The 17402-nt window shown below is 48.9% G+C and overlaps 1 protein-coding gene across 1 annotated transcript in view; it reads right to left on the bottom strand.

The window, feature by feature from the left end:
• CEMIP (cell migration inducing hyaluronidase 1) overlaps positions 1–16633 on the bottom strand; it is a 168945-nt gene extending 152312 nt beyond the window's left edge. The window contains exon 1 of the mRNA XM_047795501.1: positions 16385–16633. The gene's annotated coding sequence lies outside the window, so the exon portion shown is untranslated. The remainder of the gene's footprint in view (positions 1–16384) is intronic.
• Between the last annotated feature and the right edge of the window lie 769 nt (positions 16634–17402).

Genomic DNA, 17402 nt, shown 5'->3' with positions numbered 1-17402 from the left:
AACAGATACACACTACTGTATATAAAAGAGATAAACAACAAGGACCTCCCGTACTGGGTACTAAATTCAGCTTCTTACAATAACCTATGGCGGAAAAATACATATACATTTATACACATATACATGTATACATATATGTGTGTGTATATATATATATATATCTGACACTTCTCAATACACTTGAAACTAACACATTATATATCAACTATACTTCAATCGAATGTTTAAAAAGTTTTCGTGTCATTCATGCATACATGTGTGTTCAGCAGCAGCTCCATTCAGCAATGTGAGCAAGGAGAACCCGGTCCCTGCTCCCAGGGGTGCTGAACTCCCCACACAATCTTTTCCTCTGTACTCGACCTCTGGAGCACATGCCTGGGCCATCCCAGTGGTGGCTGCAGGAGGGGAGACTGCCCTTAGTTTACCAAAGTTTGAAAACGTCCCCCAGACATTACAATAGCGCCCTCTCTGCTTAAAATATCTACGAATTCTACCAAGTATATGGACAAATGGAAGAGACAAGCCATTCCGCGTGCCTCGTGTGTGCCAGGTCACAACTGCAAGACATTTGCCCTGTATTATTTTACAATTGTTTGCCATGGATTATTCTCAGAATAACACACAATCATCCCATTTTAGGGGGCAGATAAACAACTAAGGCACCAAGAGGTGAAGGGACATGTCCAAAGTCACACAGCTCATCAGTGGGAGAGGCAGACGGGCGGTGAGGTCTGTGGGGCTCCAAAGCTCAGGCCCCTTTTCAGCTCATTGCACCAGCTCTAACATTCTTAGAAACCAAGGAAAAGAGCAGCTAATGTGCTTGAGAACCTGATGAGGAAAGAATACGGAAAGCAGTTTATTTTGCAGTCAGCAAAATCTACAGGAGTCATTCCTGAAATACTTCCTTCATAGTTCTCTCTGCTCATCTGATTACAACCGTCTTGGACACATGGGTGATCTGAACCGAAACCAAGGCCTTTGTGTCATAGGACAGAGCCCCAGGCCTCAGCCACGTCTCCATCCTCTTGTCATTTGATGGGCACTGTTAGATTTGCTGTAGAACCACATAAGGTTCTGGGCACAGAGGCCATACCGGGAGAAAATCTGTGGATGGGTTTCCTTCATGGAAATCGTCTGATGCCTCATTGCAGCTACAGTGCAGGGAAGGGATGAAGTCTGTGGAGGGTCACCCTGGCACCTGTGCAGGCCAGATCGTGTTCCGAGACTCTCTTTCATCCAGTTAAGCTGGACTCTTGGAGCTGAACTCGCCTCCTTCAAGCTGATGACTCTCTCCTTTCTAAAGGTGTGTCTCCCACAAAAATCCTATCCCTTTTGCTCACATTCCTTCCACTCCCTCTGTGGCAGGTTCGTCAAACAAAGCAGTCAGGAATTTGCCCAAGAATTTGTGAAGAATTATGAAGGTGATTACAAAAAAAAAAAAAAATCAGTGCAAAGGCCACAGGATGAAGATGCAAACCCTGATGTCCCCACACGGAGACTAGAGACAGAACAGGCACACGGCCAACATGGGGGGATAACCCCTGAGGCTTGGGATGATGGGTCTCAGGAAATTGTCCACCAAGACTTGGAGGTCTCCTTGCAGAGGGACCAGACCTCAGGCCCCAAGATCCCTGAAACGTTTCCAAGGTAACGTTCTCTACCTCCTGCCCTGTCACCTAGCACCAACAATTCGCTTTAGGCAGCACAGCTTTCCTGACGGCCTTGGCTGGGCCCTAGGAGCTACATTCCCACTTGAAGACTGTATTCTGGAAGGGATTCCTGCCAAGAACACCACCCGCAGGATTGAGGAACGCAAGCCCGACTCAAGCCACCTGCCACCAAGAACAATGCTCTAAAGTCCGCCTCCCCTCATCAAAGTTACTTACATTAAAAGACAAATGTTGGAGTTCCCGTCGTGGCGCAGTGGTTAACGAATCCAACTAGGAACCATGAGGTCGCGGGTTCGATCCCTGCCCTTGCTCAGTGGGTTAACGATCCGGCGTTGCCGTGAGCTGTGGTGTAGGTTGCAGACGCGGCTCGGATCCCACGTTGCTGTGGCTCTGGCGTAGGCCGGTGGCTACAGCTCTGATTCGACCCCTAACCTGGGAACCTCCATATGCCACGGGAGCGGCCCAAAGAAATAGCAAAAAAGACAAAAAAAAAAAAAAAGACAAATGTCTTAACTCAGTTTTTAAGGACCATCACTACCTCGCCCCACTTTTAAGATATCATTTCCAGCCACAGGGAACTCCCAGGCCCTCCTCCCAAATATCTGTCTTTTGGATCCTCTAGGTTTAGTTCAGGCCCCTCCTGCCTTCCTAACCCTCCCTTCTCTGGTCAGCAAACCGGACTCTCCCGGAGTTCCAGTTGTAGCTCAGCGGTAACAAACCCAATTCGGACCCGTGAGGATACAGGTTCGACCCCTGGCCTCACTCAGTGGGTTCAAGATCCGGTGTTGCCGTGAGAGCTGTGGTGTAGGTCGCAGATGCGGCTTGGATCTGGCGTTGCTGTAACTGTGATGTAGGCTGGCAGCTGCAGCTCCGATTGGACCCCTAGCCTGGGAACCTCCATATGCCACAGGTGCGGCTCTGAAAAACAAAACACACACACACACAAACAAGCAAAAAACCTGGACTCTCCTTAAGGCCCAATCAAATAACACTTCCTCCATGACGCCTGGTCTCTTTCCCCACAGTTACTTCTCATCAATCCGTAGTGCTTCCTTATTCACACCTGCCTTACAGCGCAGACTCTAAGTAGCTCAATGTTTGTCTGTCCTCAACGAGCTTCTCCATTGCAGCCAGAAGCCATGGAGTCATTTCTGAGCCCCGGGCGTCCAGAAAGAATTGGTGAATCAATAAGTGTGTCTGGCTTACAATTATTTTCAAACTGCTTCACGGTGAATTACAGTATTCCTCTAAACATGCTGTCTGAATATTTAAGAATGAAATAACATGAGGCATTATTCAGGGCATGGGCTTCTGGACTCCCACAGACTTGGGTCCCAATTCCAACTCCATCACACCTAGGCCAGTGACCTGATGCCTTGTGCAGAGTGCTCAGAAGGATCACCTGGGGCGATGCAGCTAAAGTTCTTTGCATGGCGCCTGAATCCAGTAAGCGCTCAATAAGCTCTGGATCTTAATAATAATGAGGAGGAGTTCCCATCGTGGCTCAGTGGAAACAAATCCGACTAGGAACCATGATGTTGTGGGTTCGATCCCTGGACTTGCTCAGTGGGTTAAGGATCCGCCGTTGCCATGAGCTGTGGTGAAGGTCGCAGACGGGGCTCGGATCCCATGTTGCTGTGGCTGTGGTGGAGGCTGGCGGCTGCAGCTCCAATGCGACCCCTAGCCTGGGAACCTCCATGTGCCATGGGTGCGGCCCTAAATAAAAAGCAAAAAAAGTAATAATAATAATGATAGGAGTAACCACTGGGCCAGCAGAGTATAGATCTCTGAGAAGGTACCTGGCAGGCTCTGATTTCATCGGTTCCCAGAGCAGAGTACACAGGACTTGGCATCAAGTTTATTCTAGCAATAAAAGTATGTAATGCAGGTGGGGTGGAGCATCAGATGCAGGACTCATGCATTTGTACATTTAACTAATAGCTGAGGACCTACTATGTGCTGGCCTTGGGAATAGAAGAGACTGGAAAAGAGTCTCTGCCTCTGAGATTTGGATGAAGAAATGACTGTCTTGTCCCCAGAGTGGCTAAGATGGAAGCTGGCCCCGTGCTCCTCACTGAGGGGAACCCTAGCCTCGTGCCCCAAATTTCCCAGAAAGTTCACCAAAGGACCCCAAGTGAACCAGATACACCCCAAAGTGTGACTCTCACCCTCTCTCTTCCCCTTGAACTTGGAAAAGTGAAGTCCTTAAACTTCGCAGAGCTTTCAGAAGCTCAAGTGCACGCTTATTAAGCAAGATTCAATGGAAGCATCATCTTTTTTCTATATTAAAAACAGCTTCATATTTAAAGTCACTGTGTGGGGGGGGGAGTGTTTAAAATAAAAATGAACTTCGTCACATGGTCATTCTCAGAAAAATCCCAGGGTATGTTTATATGTTACCATTTGTAGCAACTTGGCCCCATAATTAAAAAATGTAAAACAGATTTAAGCTCCACCAGCTGGAAAGCCCATGTATATACACAATCCCCCCTTAGGTGGTCAGAGAAAACGCAAAACTTTTCTGCAAAGCTGTGAAACGAATAGACATCACCGAGGTGGCTATACATTTTCATTTCTAGGAAATCATGTAAATGAGAAGAAATCCTTGCATATGGAACTTCCAAAGCCCAAATCCTACAACTGCTTTCTCTTTTGTTACCAGGAACTGGATTGAGAAATCTGATGAACTCTGTGGCTTCCTAAGAAATCACAGATGTAGTGACACATCAGCCCAGTGTAATTGGCAAGACATTCTACCATGAAACATCACAATTCTTTCCTTCTCAGAAAGAAAAAAAGAAAGCAAGCCCTAAAAAACAAGGTAAACACAAAGAAGGGATGAAGAGACACACACATCTCCTGACTCCACTTTCCCTAAGACTCCTACACCTCCAATTCAAATCAACAGGTAAGTTAAGAGTCGGAGGTGCCTTTAGCATCAGCAAATTTGGCCTGCCTGTGTGTGGTACTGATCTCTGCATCAGAAAATATCTCCGCAGAAGCAGCATTGATGGAGAGGACCCTGACCTCTCAAAAGGAATGAGCCCTGGAGGAGGTCGGTCGGGGGCAGGGTGCAAAATTGAAGAAATCATCAAAAACTCAGTCATCAATATAACTCATGCTGCAATGCAACATTTTTTTAAAAATCTAAATTTCAGAGTTCCCATCGTGGCACAGTGGTTAACGAATCTGACTAGGAACCATGAGGTTTCGGGTTCGATCCCTGACCTCACCCAGTGGGTTAAGGATCCAGCGTTGCCATGAGCTGTGGTGTAGGTCACAGACGCGGCTCAGATCTGGCATTGCTGTGGCTGCAGTGTAGGCCAGCGGCTACAGCTCCAATTAGACCCTTAGCCTGGGAACCTCCATATGCTGCAGGAGCGGCCCTAGAAAAGGCAAAAAGAAAAATAAATAAATCAATAAAATTTTAAAAATCTAAATTGCATAAAAAATGTTCAACTTCGCTAATCATTAGAGAAATGCAAATCAAACTACAGTGAGGTACCACACCTCACTTGGGTCAGAATGGCCATCATTAGTAAGTCTACGAAGAACAAATGCTAGAGAGGATGTGGAGAAAAGGGAACCCTCCTACACTGTTGGGGAAAAGGTAAATTGGTACAACTACTATGGAAAACAGAATAGAAGGACCTCACAAAACTAAATATAGAACTACCATATGACCCAGCATATGCCCACTCCTGGGCATATATCTGGACAAAACGTTCATTGAAAAAGACACATGCACCCTTATGTTCACTGCAGCACTCTTCACAATAGCCAAGACATGGAAACAACCTAAAAGTCCATCCACAGATGAATGAAGAAGATGCAGTATATGTACACAATGGAATACTACTCGGCCATTAAAAAGCTCAAAATAATGTCATTTGCAGCAACATGGATGGAACTAGAGACGCTCATACTAAGTGAATAAAGTCAGAAAGAGAAAGACAAATACCATATGGTATCGCTTATATGTGGAATCTACTATACGGCACAAATGAACCTACTACAGAAAAGAAACAAACTCATGGACTTGGAGAACAGACTTGTGGTTGATGAGGGGAGGGGGAGGGAGTGGGATGGACCGGGAGTTTGGGGTTAATAGATGCAAACGATTGCATTTGGAGTGGCTAAGCAATGAGGTCCTGCTGTATAGCACAGGGAACTCGATCTAGTCACTTGTGATGGAACATGATGGAGGATAATGTGAGAAAAAGAATGTATGTATATGTATGACTGGGTCACTATACTGCACAGCAGAAACTGACAGAACATTATAAATCAACTATACTGTAAAAAATTTAAATAAGTAAATAATAACAAGCCCAAATTAATGCCCCAAATCAATAATGAATCTAATATCAAACATTTTTTAGGAACTCCCTTCATGGCTCAGTGATTAATGACCCCCAACTAGGATCCATGAGGATGTGGGTTTGATCCCTGGCCTCGCTCGGTGGGTTAAGGATCTGGTGTGAGCTGTGGTGTAGGTCGCAGACGCGGCTTGGATCTGGCATTGCTAGAGCTATAGTGTAGGCTAGTGGCTGCAGCTACAATTCAACCCCTAGCCTGGGAACTTTCATGTGCCACAGGTGCAGCTGTTTAAAAAAAAAAAAAGGCAAAAAAAAAATTTTTTTTAAAGCCAGAATCAGTATTATTGGTTTTTTCTTTTTGCCTCCAGTGCCTATATTTGCTTGTGTCTCACAAAAGGCTAAGGATGGAATCAACCAGTCACAAGCCTGGGGCTCAGCTGTGAGCCCCTGTGAGGTGAGGCTTAGGGACGGCGTGGGAGGGGGAGAGAAAGTAGCAAGGCACACTCATGGCTTGGCAATGTTGGGTGAAAAACAACTTCTGCTGAGTAACATGGAAATAGATCTGAAACATATGGATTAAATTCCTCCAAAAATCAACACAATTTTTAAAGGAAAGGAAAAGTACTTAGCCACGATGTTTGAGGTTTTCCTAAACCCAAACCTTTGGAAAATTAACATACGAGTGAATTACTCAGCGGCTGTAACAGTCAGCTTTGAAACAGGCTCCTCATAAACCACCAGTTGGTTTTTAAAACAAACAAAAAAATTTAACGGTTTGCCTAAATCTGCTCCCCAGCTCAATTCTTTTGAGGTTCATTCTTGTAGTTCTTTACTGGCAGGAAAACAGCTCTGCAGGTCCACGGTCTGCACAGGAGGCTCTGGAGACCCAGGAATTTGGGGGCTTGGAGGAGACCAAGCTGGGAAGAACAGCCCCCCCCACCCCACCCCCGCCCCTGCACACCAGGACAAGAGTCCTGGAAAGAGGGCAGATGGGTGATGCATTGGGCCAAGAGCTGACAGACACCCAAGCTGTTGTCCTGTACCAGCTCTGTACTCTTGTGCATCACTGTCCTCGTTGCCCACGTGCGGGTACCGATGCCCCCTCAGGGGAGTGGAGAGAAGGAGGGCACATGCTGGCTCCATAGGTTGAGGACTATGGTGAGAGCCGGGCTGCAGCCATTACTTCCAAGTGGAAAGCTCTGGCTCGCCACGGGCCACCTCCCAGATGGTCCTGTGGCATTTAGGGAATCCGTGTCTTTGGTCACCTGTCTCCCAAAAGATCAGGGTGACCTGGGAGCCAGCCCAAATCCAGCCCTAGGAAGCAAGGAGCCGAATCCTGGAGTTCCCCGCTGAGGCGCAATGGGAAGGGCAGTATCTTGGGAGCGCAGGAACACATGTTCAATCCCCAGCCTGGCACCGTGGGTTAAGAATCTGGCGTTGCCGCAGCTGTGACTTAGATCGCACTTGTGGCTCAGATCTGATCCCTGGCCTGGGAACTCCATATGCCGGGGGGAGGCCAAAAAAGGGAAAAAAAAAAAAAAAAAAAAAAGCAGCAGCAGCAGCTGAATCCCCAGGGTTCGGGAGTCAAGTTCATAGCGGAGAGTGTTCCAGTTTCCAAAGCAATAGGGGTTGATGCCACAATGTCTGGACATGGGGAGCGAGGCCACTGATCACCAGCTCCTCTCCAGCCCTCCCTGACACTGCCCAGTTCCACGGGTTTTTGGCCTGGCAAACAGAGCAAGCCCCCGTCCTGGAGGGTGCCCTTCCTTCCATCGGGTTCCTCCCACACCCCGTGAGGTTCTCTAGACTGAACATGCCTTACTTTCATCACCTCACATCAGTCATAGGATCATGTTTTTAGAGCTGGCTCTGGGCCCAGAGGGAGTTCTTCAGATCCCTTTCTGAGGACAAAGACCACCGATCAGTGAGGGGCCGGGCTCCCTCAGGGCGCCGTCCCATTCCAAGGATCACTTTCCTCCTGGAAGAGAGTTTTTTTTTTGGGGGGGGGGGTCTTTTTGCCATTTCTTGGGCCGCTCCACGGCATATGGAGGTTCCCAGGCTAGGGGTCCAACTGGCGCCATAGCCACCAGCCTACGCCAGAGCCACAGCAACGTGGGATCTGGGCTGCGTCTGCAACCTACACCACATCTCACGGCAATGCCGGACCCTTAACCCACTGAGCAAGGCCAGGGAACGAACCCGCAACCTCATGGTTCCTAGCCGGATTCATTAATGACGGGAACTCCCTGGAAGAGAGTTTTTTGAAGATGCACACGGCCTCAGCTCCAACTGGAACTTCCTGCCTCACCCAGGGCCAGTGGAACGTTTCCATTCTTAGGCTTTCTGGCTTACAGTCCCTTTTCAAAACACACACTCAAAAACATCCTGCCTTCGAATGTGGCTACTTGACACGGATGAAAAGGGAGGCCTGATTCGGGGTAGAATTTGTTGAGTCTTATGCCTTAGAAATAGGCTTCTTTTTTTTTTCTTGCCAGCTTTTCTAGAATCTGAAAAGTCTTAGAAGATTAGACAAGATAGATTGACAAGGTCAAAAATAAAAAGCTCTTTCTTTCTTCGTTTTATAGCCGCACCCGTGGCACATGGAAGTTTCCAGTCTAGGGGTCCAATTGGAGCTGCAGCTTTGACCTACGCCACAGCTTGTGACAACACTGGATCCTTAACCCACTGAGCAAGGACAGGGATAGATCCCTTATCCTCACAGAGACAATGCCGGGTCCTTAACCTATTGAGCCACAATGGGAACTCAAAAAAAAAAAAGCCCATTTCTGCAAAAAGCTCACAGCTCTTTTGCCTCCACCAATGGTCAGCTACAGGTAGAGTTTTCTGCCCTGGCCCGTGCATATATATCCTTTCCCACAGTAGCCTGTGCTCCCTGAATTTGTTAGCTTGTCACACACAGGATAATTCTGGTTTCTTTTCATTGAAACCTGTTGACACCAAAAGCCAGCAAGACATTCAGAATGTTTGGAAGACCTAGCAAGACAAACCACGATAAAACTAAGATAATGCTCTTTCTTAATGAGACTGCCAAAAGCAAAAGGAAATACTCTAGGGCGGGATTTCCAAACTGTGCTCCTGGAACCCCCAGAGCTCTGTGCCATCCCTTGGGATGGGGAGCTCAAGACAAAATTCAACCCCCTACTCCTTCTCAGTCACAGCCACTTTTTACCTGGTTTAGAGACTGGATTTAGCAAGATTCTATGGAAAAAGTATTTTATAAAGTAATTTTAAACCATAAAATTATTATCTTTTTTTTTTTTTTTGCTTTTTTAGGGCAGCATCCACGGTATATGGAGTCGGACTGGAGCTACAGCTGCCAGCCTATACCACAGCCTATACCACAGCCACAGAAACGCAGGATCTGCAACCTACACCTCAGCTCATGGCAACGCTGGATCCTTAACCCACTGAGCGAGGCCAGGGACTGAACCTGCAACCTCATGGTTGTTGGATTTGTTTCGGCTGCACAACAATGGGAACTCCCATATAAAATTATTTTATAAAGTAATTTGAAATCCAAGAGATGAAAGGCCCCGGAGACCTAGAGCTGCCCAGAAAGCCTTTCTTGTTGGCTGGGTAGAGCCCAAGGTCTGGGCGGGTAAGAGAGCACATGAACTTGGGCAGGTACAGAGCTTTGTGCACCCAAGGAATTGCACGCAATGAGAGGTTCAGGCTTGTCTGTGCTTCTGGATCTTTCCCCACGGCCGCCTGTCTGTACAGAATGCCTTCTGAGCTCCACTCCCCACATCTGCTCCACCAGAAAAATCCCTGTCGGCTCCTGGTAACCCTTCTTGAAAAACCTTTCTCATGACCCTTCTCTGCGACGCTTCCTGGAATGTCCCTTTGGCTTTGCCTTTCCCCAGCAGGCCCCCTGCCACCACTCTTCCTGAACCATCTGTCCTAGCCCCTGTCACACTGAATAGCAACTGCTGACTTTTTTTTTAATCTTTTTTAACAGAGCCACACCTGCGCATGTGGAAGTTCCCAGGCCAGGGGTTGAATTGAACCTGCAGCTGCTGGCGTACACCACAGCAACTCAGGATCCGAGCTGTGCCTGTGACCGACAACACAGCTTGTGGCCACGCCAGATCCTTAACCCACTGAGTGAGCCCAGGGAACAAACCCACATCCTCATGGAGACTAGCTGGGTTCTTAACCCACTGAGCCTCAATGAAAACTCTGGCAACTGCTGACTTTAATGTCTGTTCCTCCCACTAGACTGTTAGCTTTGGAGAGCAGAGATCACTTATTCAGCCATGCCTCCACATTCAGCTAAACTCAGGATCTGTCCTGTAGATGATCAAAATATTGTATTCAATTTCTTCCCCACTTCTGGAATGTGGCAGTGGGTGACCGGATGCAACCACACACCTGCCTCTTGAGCTGACCAGGGTGCATCTCTGATGACCAGCTCATCCCTACAGGAATGCCATGGGGAGGACAGCGGAGGGAGTTCATCAAGCCTTAAATTTCATGTTCAGGTTCCCCCCACCCCCCAAAAAAGAAGAGAGATGGAGTAAAGTTGTTTAAATGTAAACACGCATTCTCAGTGTCTGGAACCAGAGTGAGATGAAATTCCGCAAGTGATCTCTTAATACTACCAAAATTACTTTCAAATGCCTCTGCCAGGCAAAGATAAATTGCCATTCGCACAATGGTCTTGCACTTAAAAGTAACTCGGTCCAGAGAGCTTTGGAGAATTTATTATGACAGGGAAAAAGGGAAACTCAAAGGGGGTCAACATATTTAGTCTACTGATAAGACAGCTTAGGAGCGACAATAATTATCTCCAAGAATTTGAAGGGTGGTTATAAGGTCACTAGGAGGATGCAGGCCAGCTGGGCTCCATCTACTTGGACATCAGAAATGGACTTAATTTACAGCAAAAAGGGTTGAGTTAGCATCACAGAAGGTCAGCCAAGATGTTGGCCCTGGCAACCAAAAGGGAGCCCCATGGATGAGCAGCATCACCTGGGAGCTTTTAGAAACAGAGATGCTCAGGCAGGTCTGTCCAATCAGAACTTGCATTCTGACAAGTTCCCCTGCGATCTGTTTGCATATTCACGTCTAAAAAAGCACCGGCCACTGTACTTTCCTCAGTCCCACAGGCTGGGTCCATGCCTTATAGCCAGGAAGTCTAAGGCCAACAGCATGAACTCCTGACTCCAGCAAAGGCTGAAGAGTGCAGCAGGCTCTTGGAGAAAACTACAGCCCTCTTGCCCCCGCATGATGTCCAGAAACAGGAGAGGCAATAGTCCAACACAGATATTTCACATGCCAGAAGGATCAGCTTCCGGCCGTGCCTTCTCTGTAACACAAAATGCCTAATGACATAGAGAACAGACTTGCGTTGCCAAGGGGGAGGGGAAGGGAGTGGGACGGACCGGGAGTTTGGGGTTAGTAGATGCAAACTACTACATTTAGAATGGATGTGCAATGAGGTCCTGCTGTATAGCCCAGGGAACTATATCCATCACTTATGACAGAACGTGATGGAAGATAATGTGAGAAAAAGAATGTGTATATATATGTGTGTGTGTAACTGGCTTACTTTGCAGTAGAGCAGAAATTGACAGAACATTGCAAATCGACTATAATAAAAAAATATTTTTAAATGCTTAATGGCTGAGCTCTTCTATGGACAGCTAAGGGAAAAAAATACACGGCATTTTCAAAAGCAGTTGTCTGGTCAAAACACTTTAAACCCAAGTTACATCTATCGTGTGGTTGCCCTTGCAGAAGATTGAAAGATAACGCCTCAGCAATTTCCCCAAGAAGGAGCCAGACTGTCCGGAGCTGGGGAAAGGAAACTTGTTCAGAGAGAGTGCCAGTGGGGGAGGCTGGCTGCCTGGGCCCCCCGAGGGCTCCCTCACCTGCAGGGGGTGGGAAGCAAAGGATGGATTCAGATGCCTGGAGCCAGGCTGAGCCTAGAGAGGGGTCCTGGAAAATAACAAGGGTTGGCGAGAGTGGCAGCTCTGTTCCCTCTGGGTGGGGAAGCTGTTTCCTGGCACAGAGGGAACTAAGCTGAAAGCAAATGTATATTTGATGACATTTCTCTGCATGCAGGCTTCCTTCTGAAGAGCCAAGTTTGAATGAAGCCTGGCACCAAAGCAGACAGAGGAAAAAGCAGGACAGGGAACCTACAGAGAGGCTAGGGTGGCAGATATTAAGAAGAGCACTATGACAGGCAGGCACCCTAGATCTAGCCAATTTAACAAAATTTCCATGTGCCAGGCTCTTGGGAAAGGATGCTCAGGGCACAGCTGATCAGCCAGAGAAACAGTAAAAATGGACTCAGTACTGGACGTCTCCCTCCACACCCATTACCATCCTAACCTCCTACTAACCTAACCAGATACAGGATATTCTGTTCACTGTTCAAAAGAAACTGAGTGGCCTCCATATAATGACTTAAAAAAAAAAAAAAAAACCTCAAAAGGAGACGATGATCCGTTACTTGAATGAGATCAAACATCTGGGTATTTGCCATCATATGGAAAGAGAGGTGTAGCCTAGATTGATGATGGATGTGAGATCCTTGTGGATGCGACCCACAAACATAACTTTGTTCCCTTTAGGATCCCAAGCCATATGTTTGTATTTCTCTCTCTGTTTGTGTGTTTGTTTCTCCTTCCAGCCACACCTGTGGCATATGGAGGTTCCCAGGCCAGGAATCAAATCAGAACTGCATCTTCAACCTATGTCTCAGCTTGCGGCAATGCTGTATCCTTAATTCACTGAGCGAGGCCAGAGATGGAACCCACGTCCTCATGAATACTAGTTGGGTTCATAACCCGATGAGCCACAAAGGGAATTCCTGTATTTCTCTTTTGAGTTCTAACTACAAATGCAAAATGCATTTATCCTATCAAACTGTGCTGCTCTGTCAATACCACAAAAGGTACGAAAAGCGGGTCACTTAAGCGGCAGGCTTCAAAGAAGGCTGAGAGTAACTGCATTCACCCTTGTCATCCCGCCAGCCTTTCCCCACTGAATGCCACTCTTGCTATTTGATCCGTCTGTCCCCGGCCACCCAGACACTGCTGCAACAGACAGAATGCCACAGATCTTTGAAGAACCCCTCTCTGCCTCTCATGCCAGTTCCTCCCCTCTTTCCTCACCCTTGATTCCAAAAGTGTTTCTGTCATTCAATAGTTTTCCTACCAGAAAGTCTTGCGTGCCAGAAACCGGAACTGCATGGGAGTCAGAGAAGAGAGCTGGGACACCAACGTCAGCCAGGGCCCATGTCCTCCTGCTCCAGTCACATCACCAGGTAGACGAAAGTCACAGAGAGACCCCCAGCTTCTGTGGACTTGCATCCTTCAGCTCCATTCCTTCCAGATGGAGGGAGTGAAGATTACTTCTGATCTATAAGAAAAAAAAAATACAGAAAACCTAAGAGCACCAGAATGTGAAGCAAGCAGAAACACACAAACACATACACACATACTTTTGTGAAAAAAAAAAGTCTAGCTGTAAGATTGGACCCATTATAACTGCATCACCTAAACTCTTGGTGTATGCCACATATTAGTGATTTCTACCAGACAGAACCCCAGAGGTGGAGCTGGGGCAAATCTTCAAATCTATCTGAGACCAAATATGTGGCGAGACTCCAAGCAGAGCGGGTATCGTGGTCAGAGTCTCACAGCCAAGCCAGGTTCAAACACAGGGGAATGTGCTTCCAGACTGGTAACGAGCACTCAGGGGTTTCCTAGACCAGGCGCTGCCCTGGTGCAGTGACTCCCCACTTTATCCTGCAGGAATCCAGAAATAGGAGGTCCCTTGCCATCAATACCCCTGGGAACCTCACCCCCAACAGGGACAAGGAGGTTTCTTGGAAGATCCTGCATTCTTTTGAGAGAAGGCTCAAGAAGAATGGATCATCTCAACCAGGGGGCTGTGACAACATTTGGAAAATGACTTACTTTATCTTTCTTCCAAGTGGTACAGGTGGGAAAAACAGGCAACTGATTTGTTTCATGCAAAAATCTTCTATTTATCTTTGAATAAGGTTTTTTCCCCCAGCATTATAATCAACTTCGGCACTTTCATCAGTTCCATCCACAAGTTCTTAAACGTGAATACAAAGTGGAGCTGGAATCCCTATCAAACAATTACGAGGTTAGGAGAGTGAGCCGAGGGCTGGTGAACATAATTCAAAAGAAGTGCACTACTGTCTTTAAAATATACCTACAATTAACTACGATTTTAAGAGCTTTCTCTGTGCTCAGCACTGATGGAAGCGCTTTACATTATGCTCCTTGATTCTCATTAGCAACTCTGCAAGGTAGATCGTGTTGTGCTTAAGTGACTTTCAGAAAGTCATTAGTGCTGTTCCAAATAATAATAGTAATAATAGTAACAATAAATAAAGATCCTTGATTGTTTTTACTCCCCATCAGCCTTCATCAGTCACAAACAGAAGCAGATCTTGTGAATTTCCTGCAATTTTAAAATGAAGGACGATACACATTCTGTTTAGGTGAGGATAACAAAGAGCCCCAGCCAATGTCATTTCTAACTGGAGAAGGGAGATGGTTAATTTGCACAGGTTAACCCCTACGGGTTCTCCCCACACTGTTTCCAAGCAACCAACTTGAAGTATCATCTACTGGGCTAAAGAGGACCCAAAGGAAGCTTCTTTAAGAGCTTCTTATGCACCTGGGAGGAAACGATTAGGATCAGAAAACAGCACAGTTGCTTTTGCAAATGCATTCAAATACATTCTCTATAAACGTGTTCTGATGTCACTGTAATTGTGAAACAAATAAGACTCCCAGTGCCATATTCACTAAATAATTTAATACAACGGAACACGACCCTATATCATGCGCAGAAAACAGTTGGGGGGAGTCCCTAATCAGATCTGGCATCATCCCGCCGCCTCAGTCCAATGCTTACGCGTCGCACAGTTATAACACCCTGGAGGGTCTCGTGGTGCTGCAGAAAAGCCAGAGAAGCCCCTCGCGACACCATACCGAAGTCCTATACAGAGCTCAGCTGCGGGCTGCTCTCGGACCCGGTCACAAACCACAGATTCCCTATCCTCTGAGTGGCTCGTCGCCTCGGGACAGGATACCGAGAGCTCCCATAGACTAGTGGTCCCATTCCTCCTGCCCTGCGCCCCTAGTCCCTGGGTCTGGGAGGAAAGCGCGCGACTTCCCCGGGAGACCCAGGGCCACAGATCCGGAGTGGAGGAAGCGGCTGGGAGCTGTCCATGGTGGCGCGGCGCCTGGGCACGCAGAGCCGCCGGCTCCCGCCCCCGGGGCGCGCCGGGGATAGCGCTCCAGACCGCCGGAATGGAGAGAGAGGCTCGCTCCCAGCCTGCAGCCAGGCACTGGCTCACACATCAAAAGATTGGTTTAAAAAGGGAGTTCTCACCTGTGGGCAGCGTTGGCTGGACAGAGCAGGACTCAGGACCTCAAACCCGGCTCCTGGCGGCGCGCCTGGGACGGCAGTAGCGTTGCACCCTTGAGGAACCGCGGCGGTCTCTTAGTGCGCTGACAGCGAGTCTGCGGCGGAGGACCTGGGCGCACTGAGCTCCTTTCTCAAAAGCGCATGCAACCCGCCGGGTCCATTCCAGAATGTCTCTGGCCCTGGTTCCCAGAGCGGCGAACTGGAGACCTGTCCACGGCCTTCGTCTGCGCTCCGCCAGGTCCCTGCCTTTCTTTCTAACCTAATTTGACCTTTCTTGGAGCTGATGTCCCGTGTCAGGGACCCCCGAACCCTCTTCCAACGATGCCAAGTTTGCAATCTCAGCCTAAACATCAGTAGGGGCCTTGGTGTTATCTAACATTCAATTGCGTTCACCTGGTGTGGTGCCAGCACGACTCTGGGTGCCTAGCGCTGCTGGGGAGCTCGCGGGCCGGGAGGCAGCGGGGAAATCCAGAAGGAAGACCGTGCTGAAGGCAGAGCAGCAGGGCGCCGACCTGTTGCCAGGCGTACGCCCGCTAGTGCACAGTGTGAGCCGGCTCTTTGTCGGCCGCACTCCGCGACCTGACCCTCCGCGCAGTCCCTCCTCTGCAAGACACTGCCCGGGATGCCAGCCCCCAAACCATTCAGGAGAAAACGGGGATTTTTTTCCCCCCTGCTGGATGCGCTCCGGAGACATTGACGCCCCCAGCACCTGCTGCTTGCAAAGGATCACACGATCTCAGAGAAATCCCACAGAGGACAGGGCATGAACCCATCAACGGACGCGTGGTAGGACAGACAGACAGAGACGGGATGAACAGCATAGAGTGGACAAACAGAAGCCAGTATCAGTAACGTTTTCCCTATCACCGGTGGAGGTGCCATACCCCCCAACTTCCCGTACCTCTGAGTCTGGGCAGTCCGCGCAGCCCTGGCGCGCCGGCCTGGCCCCCTTACCTCCGGGTCGGTAGCCGAGACAGTGCCACGATTCGTAGGCCAGGAGCGCAGCAGCCGGCGCGGTCGGGTAGCACACTGATGGGCCCAGCAAGCTCCCCGGACGTGGGCAAGCCGATTGGTAGTTCGTCTGGGAAAGCTGGTCTCAGCCTCCGGCCGCGCTCAGCCTCGCTGGCCCCAAGCGTCCCGCCGCTGACGCCCGCCGTGCCGCTTGCGCTCGCCAAGCTTGGCAGGGCTGCACCGCGCTGCGCTCGCCCGCGCTCCCCGGCCGCCCGCCGGAGCGGCGGCTTTTATAGCGAGCTGCGGCTTCGGCCGGCCGCCCGGGGCTGACTCCTCCCCGGGGCCCCTGACGCCCGCGCTACCGACCCGCCCCCCGCCGAAGCTCCCCCCCTGCCCAAGTGGGGCGGGGGCGCCGCGCCCCGGCCGGAGCCGGGCGGGCTCTGGCGGCCGCTCTGGGAGACGCAGACCCGAGCCCGTGGAGCCCGGCGCGGCAGCAGCCAGGTGAGGGCGCTGGAGCCTAGGACTAGGTGGAGCGGTCCCCGAGGGCCGCTGGAAGCCATTCTCCACCGTGTGGAATGGCCCGAGTGCGAGCATAAAACCCACTCGCGCCCAGTGAAGAAGAGGCTATCAAGGGGAGAAAAAAGGCTGGCGTCTGGTGTAGAATCCAGGAGAGATGAGGCTCAGAATCTTTCTTTTTTTAATTTATCAGGATGTAACAGGGAAGAACAAATCTGTCTCCCTATTAGATCTGTGTCTTTTATCTTAAACTTTGTGTTCTGTTGCTTTTGCTTAGAATTAAGAATGTTGCCTGGAGCCTGAAATATACAGGATAACCTACTTTCAAGGCTCTGACCTTTAAGGGTGTAACACTTTTGCATTCACATGAAGATAAAAAGTTGCAGAGCAGAGAATAACATTTGTCTTGTTGGAAGTTTACAGGGACATCATGACCTGACCTGGGTGAATAAAGGATTCCTGCACCAAGAAGCTTGCAGTAATCAAGCACACATTTCCCTCACCT

This window comes from Phacochoerus africanus, chromosome 9 (assembly GCF_016906955.1).
Source record: "Phacochoerus africanus isolate WHEZ1 chromosome 9, ROS_Pafr_v1, whole genome shotgun sequence".
Classification (NCBI taxonomy): Eukaryota; Metazoa; Chordata; class Mammalia; order Artiodactyla; family Suidae; genus Phacochoerus; species Phacochoerus africanus.
The sequence above is the reverse complement of the archived record's forward strand: the minus strand, read 5'-3'. Positions and strand labels throughout refer to the sequence as shown.